The sequence below is a fragment of the Camelus dromedarius genome, chromosome 2 (assembly GCF_036321535.1).
Source record: "Camelus dromedarius isolate mCamDro1 chromosome 2, mCamDro1.pat, whole genome shotgun sequence".
In the NCBI taxonomy this organism is placed as follows: domain Eukaryota; kingdom Metazoa; phylum Chordata; class Mammalia; order Artiodactyla; family Camelidae; genus Camelus; species Camelus dromedarius.
In genome coordinates, this window is record NC_087437.1 from 77176677 (window position 1) to 77191022 (window position 14346).

Sequence of the window (14346 nt, forward strand, 5' to 3'; positions counted from 1 at the left end):
TGTTTCTCAAAAACCTCAAACTAACACAAGTACATTAAAATCTTTGATCCTGAGCACTCTATAGTTAAGAAAATCACTTTTATTTAAATCAGTTTAGTTTTAATTTTCCTAAACGTAGAATTCTTTTCTTATAGAACAACAATTGTCATATCATGGAACTAGTAGAACATGTTAAATCTGTCATTCTAATTTACTGAACCCTCTCTTAGGGTCAACTTTCTTGGCTGTGATCAACTTTCTCTTCCTGTCTTGTGTCTTCTTAATCTCTTAATAGAACTCTTCAATTGTATTTCAGATCCATACTCTGCACCCTGCTGTTTGTTGAACTTTGTCTTAATGGAATTATTAGGTAGTTTCTTGGTATCATTAAAAACTCTAATTTTAGCTGGTTTTTTTTTTCTAATAATACTATACCTTTTGCCAAAATTGATACTAATTCTATAATTCAAGATTTTAGTTAGTGTGTAATCCCACTAAGTATTAGGAATTTGCTTCAGCTTTTTCTTTGGCCATCAAAACACTGATCATGTTTCTATTCTTTATACTATTTTCAAGGTGTGCACTAGTTGCAAGTTATCATTTTATAGAGGATATGCTGATCTAACTCAGACGAGCACACTGACTGAGTTTAGCCAAATACTGAATTCCTAAAACATATATATCATTATTCACATATTCAACAGCAAGTCATTGAGGAAATGCAATATACCAGACATACCATGCAGGACTGTTTGGTCAATATCTATTAACCCTCAGAAAAACTGAAATAGAAGGTATTACAGATCCATCTTCAAGATCAAATGATTCATTCCTCCAGTTTCTCAGAGTGCAGTCAGCAGACGGCTCCCAAACATCACTTTTCCTCTCAGTTGCTTTAGCTAGTATCACCCAAGGTCATGTCCTTTTCGTGGGATAATCCTCGTCCAGTGACTCCCTGACAAAGGGACATAAAGCTAGGCCCCCTCATCCTAGTTAGTGATATTAACAGTACTATTCCAGTTTCAGAACTCTTTGTAACATTGACTAAGGCCTTTGAGACTGCATGCAACCTAACTTCTCCCTCAGTTCAAGCCTCCTTCTTTCTCTTCCCTTTTTCAGATGGTGATTCCAGGAGCACTGCCTAATAATGCTCCTGCATGCTCATTTTCAACTCACCTGCTTCCAAGGGACATCCTCCCATAACCCACAAGCTGTAACAGTTGGCACTGGACATGGTCTGAGAAAACAGAGATGATGGTAGGATTTTGTAACTAAGTCATCTACCACCTAGTGGCAGTGAGTATCCCGTCATTGGTAAGTGGAGCTCAGATAACCTTTGGCACTGGTAGCAATATGATTATTAATTTTTTATTAAAGGTCAAATGGGATGCTAGGCCAGAGAACATGAATTTTCACTGCCCACTATTCAGATAATCGAAAATATGAAGAAAATAGAAAATATAATGGCTGTCAAATTGAGTGGCTGTTGCTAAACTCAGTTAACCTTTGGAAAAGATAACAAAAGACTGAGAGTTAATTGTGAAAGCTACAGTGCCTCCTTTGTGGCATATAAAAAGGCTCTCATCTGTTATACATGGTGGGTAGGGAAAGCTAGTATGAGACCAAGAGCTTAAACATAAAAATACCAGAACTCCTAGGAAAGTCAAACTTGTGGCCAAGGCACGTCTGCGCTAACGGCTGAGAAAGTTGCGAACTTGACGTGTAGAATGGTTACACCTAGGTTGATGCACCTGAAAATATGGAAGCCTCATTTTTCCTTGCAAAACAACAAGCACCCTCTCCCCCTTGGAATCTGCCCTCAACCCTGCCATGTAGGCCAACATAACCTGACTGGAGAAGTGTTAGTTTATGAGATGGTTAATTTTATGTGTCAAGTTCCCTGCATTGCAGGAAAGACATTTGCCCAGACAGTTGACTAAAGAATTTTTCTGAATGAGATTAGAATCTGAATCAGTAGACTGAGTAAAGCAGATTGCCCTCCCCAATTGGTGGGCAGGCTTCAGACAATCTGTTGAGGGCCTGAATAGAACAAGAAGGCAAAGAAAAGGAGAGTGTACTCTGTCTCTCTGCCTGATTGATTAAGCTGGGACATCAGTCTTCTGTCCTCAGACGAACTTACGCCATCGATTTGCCTGGTTCTCAGGCCTTCAGGCTTAGATGGAAATACATCACCAGCTTTCCTGAGTGGGACTTCTCAGCTTCCATAATCACATGATCCAATCTCTTATAATAAGTCTGTTTATAACATTTATATCTATCTACATGTATATCTATCTATATGTATAATATATATCTATGGATATAATATATCTCTCTATAGGTATAATATACATATTATATATACTCTTGGTTCTGTCTGTCTGCAAAACCCTGACAAATGCAGTCTAATATGAGAGGAAAAGAAGTTTATCTCCAAATGAGCTGTAAGAGTTGGCCCACGTGTACCAGCAGGGCCAGAAGAGTATGCAAGGCACCGGATTTTTGCCCTTATAGAACTTACGTTCTGATGAAGGGACGCAGATAAGAGAAAATAAAAATGATAATTAGGTAAATTATACAGTTAGGTAGTAACAGATATGGAACAGAAAACAGAGGAGGTTAAGTAGATTGAGAATGCAGTACAAGGGATCACAATTTTTAAAAAGGTAGTCAGTTTCCTTCATTGAGATAAGATTTAGACTAGGAGACCAAGAAGTTAAGGGTATTAGTGCTGTGTGAATATCTGGGGCAAGAACAATCTGATTAGGTGGAAGGACACCACGAAAGTCTTAAAATAAGACAATGCCTGGCATGTTTAAAAAAAAGACAAAAAAAAAAAAAAAAAAAAAAGCAGAGGACTGAGAAGGAATGGCAATGAGATAGGAAGAGAGACTGAGAAGGTGGTATCCCGGAAGCAAAGAGGCAAAAGCAAAAAAAAAAAAAAGAGGGAGAAGTGATCATCTGTGTCAAATCCTTGGCCTATAACTGGCCAAGTGAAATAAAGACTGAGAATTGATCAATAAATTTAGCATTACATAAATTCTTGGTGATCTTGCAGGAGCAAAGAGTTGTAGGGGCAAAAATTAAGTTGGAGTGGGTTTAAGAGAGAGTGGGAGAAAAGTAATTAAAAACAGCGGAGATGACAAATTCAAGGAATTTTGCAGCAGGTAGAAAGTGAAAATTAATACAGTTCATGGGGAGAAATAGGGGGATGTAAGCTCAGGAGAATTTTTTCATTTTACTTTTTGTTTATTTGTTTGGTTTTTTAAGGCTGGTTTCTTAACTCAATAATCCAGTGGAGAAGGGAGAAAGTGAATGATGTAAGAGAGAAAGGGAGAATTGTTGGAGCAGTGTTTTTTTGGGTGAGAGGAGATTGGACTTAACCAGGTAGAGAGATTGGCTTTAGAAAAGAATGTGAAATATGATGCAGTGGAATAGAAATAACCTTCTTTATGACAGGATTTTGTAAAGATAGTTGTTTAATGGTAGTAATAATAATTAGAATCACTAAATCCATACCACAAGGTAGAAACATAATAGTATTTATATTAATTTCTGTATGGTAAAGTGCAAGTTTTTCTAAGTGGACCTCACTAAAAAAACCAATGAAAATTCCTTAAAGAGTCATGGTAAAAGAAATCTTTTACATAGGATGGTATGATCTTTACTCATAACATCTTTATTCTTGAAATACCAGATTGAGCTGATCATTCTCTATGTGTTTCATGTTATTATTAATCTTAAACTTTTAGTAAAATGATAGACATATTTTTCTGAAAGAGCCCTTTGTATGGTGAGAGAAATCCCTCACTCTATGCTTATTAATCTTCACCTGATTAAGAATTTTTACCTTAAGAACAGGAGCTGTAGAAATGATATTTTAAAAGTTTGCTTTCACTCAGTAGTTTTGGAAATCTCTTGATGCATGGCTGTATTCTCTCTCTCTTTCCTCCTGTGGTTTGCCCCACTGAAGCTCGTTTAATAAATTAAAATTAAAATTAAAATTAATGTTAGTCTCAGTCCTCAAACTCAGTCATGTAAGAAATGTAAAAATTATTACTTTCTTTATTTGCATTATAGCTACTTAAATTCAACTCTCACCTTCCATCCCATTGAACTAGGAGGGCATTCAATTTCAGTCCTAAAAGGGACTTTTTCCTTCCCAGAGGCATCCACTCTTCTTAAGAGTTTTTCGTAAATATGCTTTCCCTCAATTAATAAAATAAAGGCAATATTATCCTATTTATTTATTTATATCTATATACATTTAAATTTGTCTAATTATTAAATCATTTATGACCACATCCCCACAGATTAAACCTTTAAGGTTCCAAACATCCTCCTCAACGTGATTTTATCAGTAATTCAATAAGAATATTCTTTTGATCTCCTCATCCACATTGACAATTTTATTATTGACTGTAAAAAGCATAATACATTGAGCTACTGATAATTATTATTTTATCATAGGCTTCCATCCAATCAAAAATCCATGAACTTAGTCTTGATCATATCTACATACCAAAAATTTAACTGTGTATGCATGAAATTATGCCTTTTTCCTCTTATTTTTCCAACCAGTTCTTAACTTTGATCTGGAAAGGAAATATACTTGTCTAAATAGATTTGGCTCAGTAAAATTACACTGATGTTCAGAATAATTTGGAATCTAAGAAATAAAAATGTTAAAATATTAAAATTTAATAAGTATTAAAATAATTTTCCTTATTACTGGTGAAATCAAGGGTAATCTCTAGTTAGATCCATTAAACTATAACTTGCTTAATAAATAATAAACTGTAACCTGGCTTCATTACTCAAGCTCGCTTTGTTTTTTTTTTTTTTTTTTTTAACAAAAACTTGCATGTCCTCCGAGCATCACGTGGCCTAACCAATAAGTTGTTTGCCCAAGTCAAACAACTTGGAGTCGGCTGTGTCCGGTGTGAGCTCAAGCCAGTTAAGACTGGTTGGGGCCACTGACTCTCTATCAGGGCACACGCATGTGTCCAATCGGTGACATCAGAGGGTCAAAAACGCCACCCTCAGAGATGCCATTTTGAAACAAGCACCCCAGGAAGAAGCTTAGTTGTGCCTGAGCAGAATGACAGTTACCTCAGCATTTTCTTACCTGCTGTCACCTTCCCCCAAGCTCCCCACACCTCAGATTTAGCCCACAAATATCCAGAGACCCCCGCCTTAGGGAAGGTGAATTTGAGATTTGTTCTCCCATCTCCTCACTTGGCTGCCTTGTGAATAAACCTCTTCTCTGCCACAGACCTCTACATCTCAACATTTGGTGTGCTGTGTCTTGGGCGGAGGAACTTTGTTCATTCACTTAGCACTGGGAAAGGACAGAACTGACTCTAACACTCAGCTTCTTAGCTTAGTTGTAGTAGTAGCACCCAGAGCAGCAGCAGTGCATGTTTCAGGTCTGGGAGGGGGAAGGGAAGGGAGAAGAGTCAGACCACCCACTTCACCCAGATTCCTACAGGATCAGGATACGGAATATTAGGCTCAGACATGAAAGTTTTGTTTAGGGCTAAGAATATGTATGACAGGTATACTGAACATAGATAATGACTGATGATGTTCACAAGAGAGTTTTGTATATACATGTAAGCCCTCACAAATCTGAGGGATCCCAAAGTCTATAAAATCTAGCCTGATGTTTATTATTAATGAGTGATGATGTACAGTTGGGGGAGAGAGACGAGAGTATGCCTGTGTGTAGATAAAGTGATATAAGCAACTGGATAGGTTAGAGCAAAGGAAATACTTCCCGAAGCAAGGGAGGGAAAATCATGGTGATTTTATAAGAATGTAAACATATAAAAGTTAAATCATGTGAATATTTTAAAATGTATTGGATTGTTAATCATAGTGTGCCAATAAAATATAACACAACAGATGTGCTTCTGGCAGATGCTAAAAAAAACTGTTACTTTGTAGAACCACATCCTCCATAGTTATTGGTTAATTATATCCATGCCTATTGATGGAAATCACAGACTCCAGCTTCCCTAGAGCTTCAATTATGGTAATTAGTTCAATCTATAGACAAGCTGAGTTCACTGCACGTGTGTGTACCCTCAACACACATGGTTATACACATACTATTATATAATTTGAGAGCTTTCCTTTATGTGTTGGATTAAAATTTATCAAATTTGTAGCAAATTATGAAAATATGCAATTACCTTCCCATTAATTTAAAAACTGTTTTCTTCTATTATTTGCCTCTCTGTTTCGTTATGTCCTTAAATATACTTTTAAATTATTCTTAGAATCTTTGTATTATAAAGCTTAGGGAGAAGGATAAGAATTAGGCATAGAAGTCTGAATAATACTACCATTTAGATTTATAAGGATACCAACCAGATTCTAAAAACAATTCTTTTGTACAGATCTATGTATATTTTTAAAATTAAAAAGAACCATAGTCTTTTATTTTCCTTTTTTATTTGATGTGACAGTACAAGTAAGTATACTCTGAAATTTTCCCATATCCTTTTCAGTTTTGCATATTGCCTTTTTTGGGAGTGACGTTTAACGTGACACTAGTACATTTTATATCACAGGCAAACAAAATATCCTTGATCTGGAATTGAAGTAAGATGAGATGAAAATGATTGGACAGGCAAATATGTTAGGGGAATGTGCTTGCAGCTTGAAGTGTTTCATAACTGTCTCCAGCATCTGCACCAAAGATGATGTCATTTAAAACAGCTTTTTGAAAATGCCACTTCCCTGCACATTCAGCTTCATGTCATTGTGTATTCATAGCAGGCCTGTTATTAAAAACAGTCTGAGGCCATATGAGTACCAATCATGGTTAGGATAGTTTAGTTTACTAAGTCATTTCTTTTTTAATTCCAAGTTTAGCTAAAACCTAGTTTTAAACTTAGGATGACAGTATCTCCGTGTGCAGTGGAAGACATGTTTGTCCCCTGTAAGAGTAGATGGTATCCAATGTATTTTAAGAGACCGTAACATTCTTACCTCCAGAAAAGCAGCTATCCTATCCTGCTATCGCTTTAAACTCAAGTATTTGATTTACTGCTTTTAGTTAGGGTAGTGATATGACATGAACTCTAATATGTAAGATAAATCAAACTGAGGTGAGTCGGTCAGACCCATCCTTTCTTACACTTATTTGCAAATGATCCACACCAACTCCTACTCCCTCCCCAGCTGCCCAGGGGGCACCTCTGTAAACCACAGGATTCTAAAGAACTGCATTAGGGCATTGTTTCCAACAGACCATGCCATGGTATCTGTGTATTTGATGGCAAGAGAAATGGTCCAAACCAAGCCTACCCTCTATTATGTTGCTACTGATGTGATAGCCATACAGAGAGCACTTGTGGAAATGAAACACAAGGAAATAGAAAACTTTGATGAATACTTGAGAGATATGAAGACTGAAAAAAAGTAGAAAATTTGAAGATCTACAGACATGAGAACATCTGCTTAACATGCCAGTGACTCAAATAACGCTTACAGAGAACTCATCATAGTAGGATAAGGTGCTATAATATAAAGTTAGTGAAGAAAAATTGTCATTATAACTAAAAATTACTGCATTTGATATATTGAGGAAAAGACAACAAAAAATGCATTAAAAATCAGTGGTCTATTCTATATGACTTTTTTTCCTTTTTGTATAACTCAACATTTTCTATACTAAATATGTAATACTTTGTGACAGACAATTAATAAGCTTTTTTTTTTTTTTTATAAAAAAGAATCCTTACCTTTCCCAATTCTTCCTTCCCTCACATGTTTGGGAGGGACCTTGGTGGAGTCATAATTAAAACCTAGACAAAGCTTTTCACCTAAGAGTAATCTGAGTCATGTTAACAGTCATGTTATTACAGCAACTATGGAAGGTATAGAGATTAAGGGACATCCTCTCTCCCAATTCAGATCTCTATCATATTCTTTATTATGTATTATGATTATGACGACAAACTACTTTGCTGAAGAATACAAAAGGTCAGATGGGTGGAGAAGGGCATACAAACCCTGTCAGATGTGAGATGTGTGTAGATTGCTTAAGTCCTAAAGGGGAAGGGTGCCAGGTAATCTGAACAGTTTAAATAAGGATGTAAGACATAGAAATCATGATATATTTGGAAAATGGGAATTTAAGTGCAGCATAAATAGTATGCTAGTGCCCTGAATTTAAACACTTTTCCCAGTGTGAAGTCTTCTAGTTAAGTGAGCCCCTGCTGTGACTTGTTTCTTTTACCTTTCTTGCTGCTTATTTAATGAGGAGTCTTGGAAAAGTATGTGACACCTTTCTAGAATGAATGCTAAATGCAAAAGCATTTGGGTACTTAGTGTGTTTATTGTAGATTTATTGCTAATTCTTTTAATTTGCTGGCATCATCGGGCATATAAATCTACAACCGGCAATCTGTGGTTTACTTCCACATTGTTTTTTTTGTTTTTGTTTTTTAACCTTCTGAGGCAGTCTTGACTTGACACCAGCCAGGGAGACAGGGAGATACACAAAAGGTCTCAGTTCCCAGGACAATGGTAACTTGGAGGAAGGAAACTCACAAAGCTGTTGGTTTATTGGGTAAAGGAGTGAAGCAAGAATTTCTTACACTATAATTTATTCTAGCTAGAACCCCAGCAACCTAAGTCAAATAAAGCTTAAAAAAAGTATTAAAGAAGAACGTAATAAAACAATACCTGACCCAGAAAGATAGCTAAAAAATATTGCAGTTATCCTTTTCTGTATTTTTCTCTTAGTAAAATACATAATACTAACATGATAAACACAGTATCCATACATATACACACATACTCGCCCATACATAATCATAATCTGTATGCACGTTGTGTGTGTGTATAGATGTGTGTGTGTGTGTATATATACACACACACACACACACACACACATATATATATATATATATATATATATATATATATATATCTCCTTGAAAAATGGCTTTTCAAGTGCAAGGATATATCATTTTAAATACAATGAAAAGTGGAAATGTTTTTCTGTTTTCTTAATGCTAAATACATGGGCAAACACTAAGAACATGGAAATAAGCCCTCTACTCCTAATTCTCCTTGTTTATATAACAATAAAAAATTAGTCTTCTATCTGCCTCTTTGATGAATGTCTTTGGCTCTATTCAGTAAGCAAAGATTGATACCCATTTCTGGAGGTATTTACTTAAAGAGTTGAGAAAAAGCAATTTAAAAGGTGTAGAGGGCACCTTTTCATCCAGTTTATTCACCCACTGCCCACATCCTCACTATAAAAATCTGTCTTCATTTTTCTTAAAAAATAACCTGCATATTAACTCTTCTGTGAATTCAAGCCACTGCATTTCCATTTACCTCATTCCTCTAAGATCTGTTCAACCACTACGCTTAATCTAAATGTTTCACAAGCTTATGAACAAGACACACTCAATTGTAGAATTGAGGAACTCAGAATCTAAAGAATTACAACTTAGCCTTAAGGTCATCTAGGTTCCTTTTGGTATTTTATTTTGTGGTCTTCAGTATTATGTGGGAGATAGACACATACACACACCACTTAATTTTTCAAAAAACAAAATCCATTTGCTTTCTTTCAGGACAGCCTGCCAAGGAGAAACCACTTTCCTTCATAGATCCCTGCCACCATGAAATATACAAAATTAAAGGAAAGTTAAATGTATGTATGTAGACAGTAGGTACTGTGACTCTACTGGTGGAAGTCACTCTGAAGAAGATACTCTTATGGCCTCAAGATCTACAGGTCAGGATAAGTCCATCCCAGACCCTAGGAACACTGGAAATTCCAGAGGTGTGGATGGGGGTAGAAAGCTTCCATCTTATTTTTAGAGTTTTTAATAAATTTCAGTTATTACTAGGTGCTATATAACACTTAATATTTCATTTAATATTTACAGTAGTCATAAAAATAGATACTACTACCCCAATTTTTCACATACAGCAATAGATAAAAATAACAGATCCAAAGTCACAGAGCAAACTATGGCCAGAGCCAGTGAGTTTGGTAACCTTTTATTTTTTTGTGATTCTAAACACAGAGAAAAATACAGACAGGTTAGTATTGTCATGTAAACTGTTTATGTGATCTTTTGCCTTCCATTTGAATATTCCCTTTATACATTTTAGGAATATATTTAGGTTATAATGGAAAGCAGTGATGCTGAAATAAATTAAACATCATTCTTGATCTCAAAATATTTGCAATTAAGATATGGAAAAAAAAAACCAATTACCTAAAACGTTAAATAATGTTACAGAAATAATTCAAAACATTTTAAAATGCCAAAAGACATTGTACTTATTACTAATTACCAAATCAATTATACAGGCAACCAGGAATTCAGTATCAAAAGCAAAAGACAGTTAACATTTAATTTTCCCCCATTTTTATGCAATACCAACTTTTTCATTCAATAATTATTTTTGAGCATCACTATGTTCCAAGCTTATAATAGGTAATTTGGAAACAACTATTATTATAGCACAAATATTAATATAATATGAATTTGCCTATGGTTTTACAATATAATATGTAAACTACTATAACTGCAGTAAGTAACCAATCTAGTCTTGGAGAATTATGACAGTAAAACATCTATCAATTTTTCACATGAATCCAGATTCAATCACGAGTTAAAGCCCTTTCCATGGATCAGATAGCTTGCCTTTCACTAACTATTCCTGCATTATCATATTTCATTGTCTTTGTTTATGCTACTCATTAAGCATAAAGTGCTTTTTCTTCCATTTGTAATGATAAAACTCCTACCTGTCTTAAGACAAATTGCCAAACATCTCATATAAATGTAAATTGTTACAATCTTTCCAGAAACCTATTGGCCAGCATACAGCATTTAAGATCCTAAAAAATATTTGTAAATTTTGATCCACTTTTAGAAATGGTAAAGGTGTAAAGAGAAACGTGCACAACATTGTAAGTCACAATATTATGTATGACAATGGAAAATTGAAAATAACTTAAATACAACACAGAAATAAGTCATCTTAATTTCTAATGCCATTGTATGCACATTTATTTAGACTAAGTGCTTTTACGACAGAAAGAGAAATTATTTAAATAGTGATGTCCATGTAACCCAACACAAAGCCTTCCCTCAGAAGTTTAGGTCCCAGAAAAAATATTTGGGAGACAATTCTGCCACTCATCCCTTCACTTCACCACTTGGTGGGATCATCTTAAATGATAACTGGCGTATGAACATTCTAAACTTAATCCAACTAATTCATCTGGTGTTCATTCAAAGAAACAGCAATCAGATGTAAATTTGACCCTTAGTGATTTTTGTCTTACTTTCTAAATTGCTGACTTTACAAATTAAACCCTACATTTGTTGAAACTTCATAGCACATAAACAGGACAAAATAGAATACAGCCATTAAAACAGTGTCATAGTAGGAAAAAAATGAATAAAAATATTCTTAAGTGTTTCCATATTATTGAGTAAGAAAAATATTTTCTATATATGGGATTAATAGAAAAAATATTTGACTGCATAAAAATTAAATTGTTACATCAAATAACAACAAATTTGAATTCCACTAATTGTGGAAAAAGTTAAATATATAAATGAAATTATTATTGCTTTTAAAATATAAATTGAAAGGTTAATGAGAAAAATCATGCTTACTGTTTTAAAAATATGGAAAGAACGGGGATAGATCATTCCTAAAAAAGGCACTCTTATGCAAAAATTATCAGGAAACATGGAAAAATAATATTAATGACACAAATATTTTAAAATGAGAAAAATAAAAAAAATTTTAAATGATATAACAGTACTGGTGAGGATGTGGCATAAAGATCATTATCAACCCTGCTGGTAGGGATGTAATTTTTTTTAGATCAATTCAATTTCTCAAGGACTAGGAAAGCTTTAAAATGTGCAAAACCCATTGACCCAATAGTTTGATTATTATGAAGATTTGTTCTAATGAAATAGCATAGATATGTACAGAGATTTGGCTATTTACATTTCTATGCCACTGCTGTGATATCAAAAAAATGGAGGGGGAGAAGAAAACTCTAATGTCCAAGAATAGCAACTTGCTTGAGTAAATGATTTATCCAAAAAATGAATGACTATATGAATTTTAAAATTAAATTGAAAGAGAACAGTTAATGCTCTTAAAAAATACTATTAAAGGAAAATAAAGTATTTTTATAAAATATTTATTTACTTTAAACAGTGATTATTAGTGAGTATCTAGTATGTACCTGGAATGCTCCTAGAATTTTTTTATCCTCACAAGAGTTTACATTTCTAGTAGAAGACAGGCAATAAATGGTAGATAACTAGATGAATAGAGTTTAGTTACATGATTGATAGATTATACATAAAGAAAGAGAGATACATGCATACATATTACATACATGCATGTTCAGATAGATACATAGATAGAGATATAGAGCTAAGTGGTGATAAGTGAAAATAGAACCAGAAAAAGACATATTAGAGTCTGTGGCATGTACTGGCATTGAGAAGACTTTTTCTTTCTTCCTTTCTTCCTCTCTCCCCCTCTCTCTTCCTCTCTCCCACTCTCTGTTCCTCTCTTTCTCCCTTTCTCTCTTTCTTTCTTTCTTTTTTAATGGAGCATGTGCTTATTGTGCTCTAGAAACAGCAAAACCAGGCAGGGAAGGACAGGATGAAAGAATAGACCCTGCTGGGCCTTACAGATCTTGATAACTTTGAATTTTACCCTGAAGCCAGAGGGAAAATTCTGAGAAGAAAAGTGGATGATTAGATTTACTTTTTAAGAGATCTGGTCTTCAATTTAAACAATTTTAAATTGCCATACTGGCTGCAAAGTGAAGATTAAACTAAATGTCAGTGGTGAAGGAAGAAGCAAGAAAACCAGGAGAAACACAGACATATTTTGTCTATCTTTTCTTTCCTCAAATATTTATCAAATACCTAATCTTCATCAGACATTGGGAGTATAGCAGTAAACAAAAGATTAAAAATTAGAGTTAATATCCTAGTAGAAAGAGACCAACAATAATAAAGAAGTATAATATATAGTATGGTAGATGGCAGTAAATCCTGTAGAATAAAATAAAGTACAGATGGCTAGTGGTTAGTACCTGTAATTTTAAATTGTGTGTCAGGGCCAGCCTCAGTGCTAATTTTAATGCCTCATTGTTGGCATTTAAATGAAGACCTGAAGGAGACACGGTGGTAGACCGAGCAGACATCAGGGAGGAGCCAGCCAGGTAGATGAACACCGCAGTTGCTATACAGTTGATGACAGAGCAACTGGTGTGTTAAGGAGCAACAAAGAAGCCAATGTCCATGGAGCAAAAGGAGAAAAAGAAATAATAGAAGATGAGGACAGACATGAAAAGTAAGGGCGAGAAAGTGAATTGAAATTATAGTAGTCTCCATAGAGCACTGATAATTTTTTGGCTCTTACTCTGAAGGAGAAGGGGAAATATTGGAGAGATTTGAGCAGGAGTGACATGATATGGTTTACACTTTAAAAGGAGGACTTTTGTTGCCTTATTGGAAATAGATCTTAGGGGACAATGGCAGAAACAGGGAGACAACTTCAGAAGCTGCCTCCATTATCTAGATAAGAGAACATTATACTTGGAACTGAGGTGAACAACAATCATGAGATTCTAGGTATATTTTAATGGTCAGGCAAATGAGAAATTTGACCACTTTTGTGAAGAGTGTGAAAGAAAGAGAGAGGTCAACTATGACCCAGATTTTTTTTTTTTTTGATTAACTGGAAAAATGACAAAGATTTAATCTATTTACTGGGAAAATAAGGCACTATTTCCTACTATTGGGAAGACTGAAGAGAGAGCATGTTTTGAAGTGAAGACAGGGAACATCACAAATTTGATTTTAAATATTTTTAAGTCTGAAATGCCAATTGGCCAGCAGAGTGGGAATGTAACAGTTCTGGGGTTCAGAGGAGAGATCCAAATTGAAGATAAAAATTGGTTGTTGTAAAGTATACGTGGTATTTAAGGTGAAAGGAATAGGTATAGTGAAAGGAAAGCAGAAAAGGAGGCTGAAGATTGTCCAGTGAGGGAGAAGGAAATCTAGGAGAATGTGATGTCATAGAAGACAAGAGAAGAAAAGAGCTAATGAGAGCTAGTGAGTGATCTACTGTGTAAAATGTTGAATTTAGGTCACACAAAAATAGAACGAAGAATGGACCATTAGATATAGCATGGAGGTCACTGGTGGGCTTGAGAAGAACAGTTTAGGTGGAGGCAAAAGCCATTAGGATGGTTTCAAGAGAGAATGAGGACATTTTGCAAAGTAAGGAGCTTATACTCTTCAAAAATGTCACGGTCAAGAAAGATGG

At 34.8% G+C, this 14346-nt stretch overlaps 1 pseudogene; it reads left to right on the plus strand.

The window, feature by feature from the left end:
• LOC116154397 (large ribosomal subunit protein uL1-like) overlaps positions 1 to 14346 on the plus strand; it is a 119185-nt pseudogene that overhangs the window by 94860 nt on the left and 9979 nt on the right.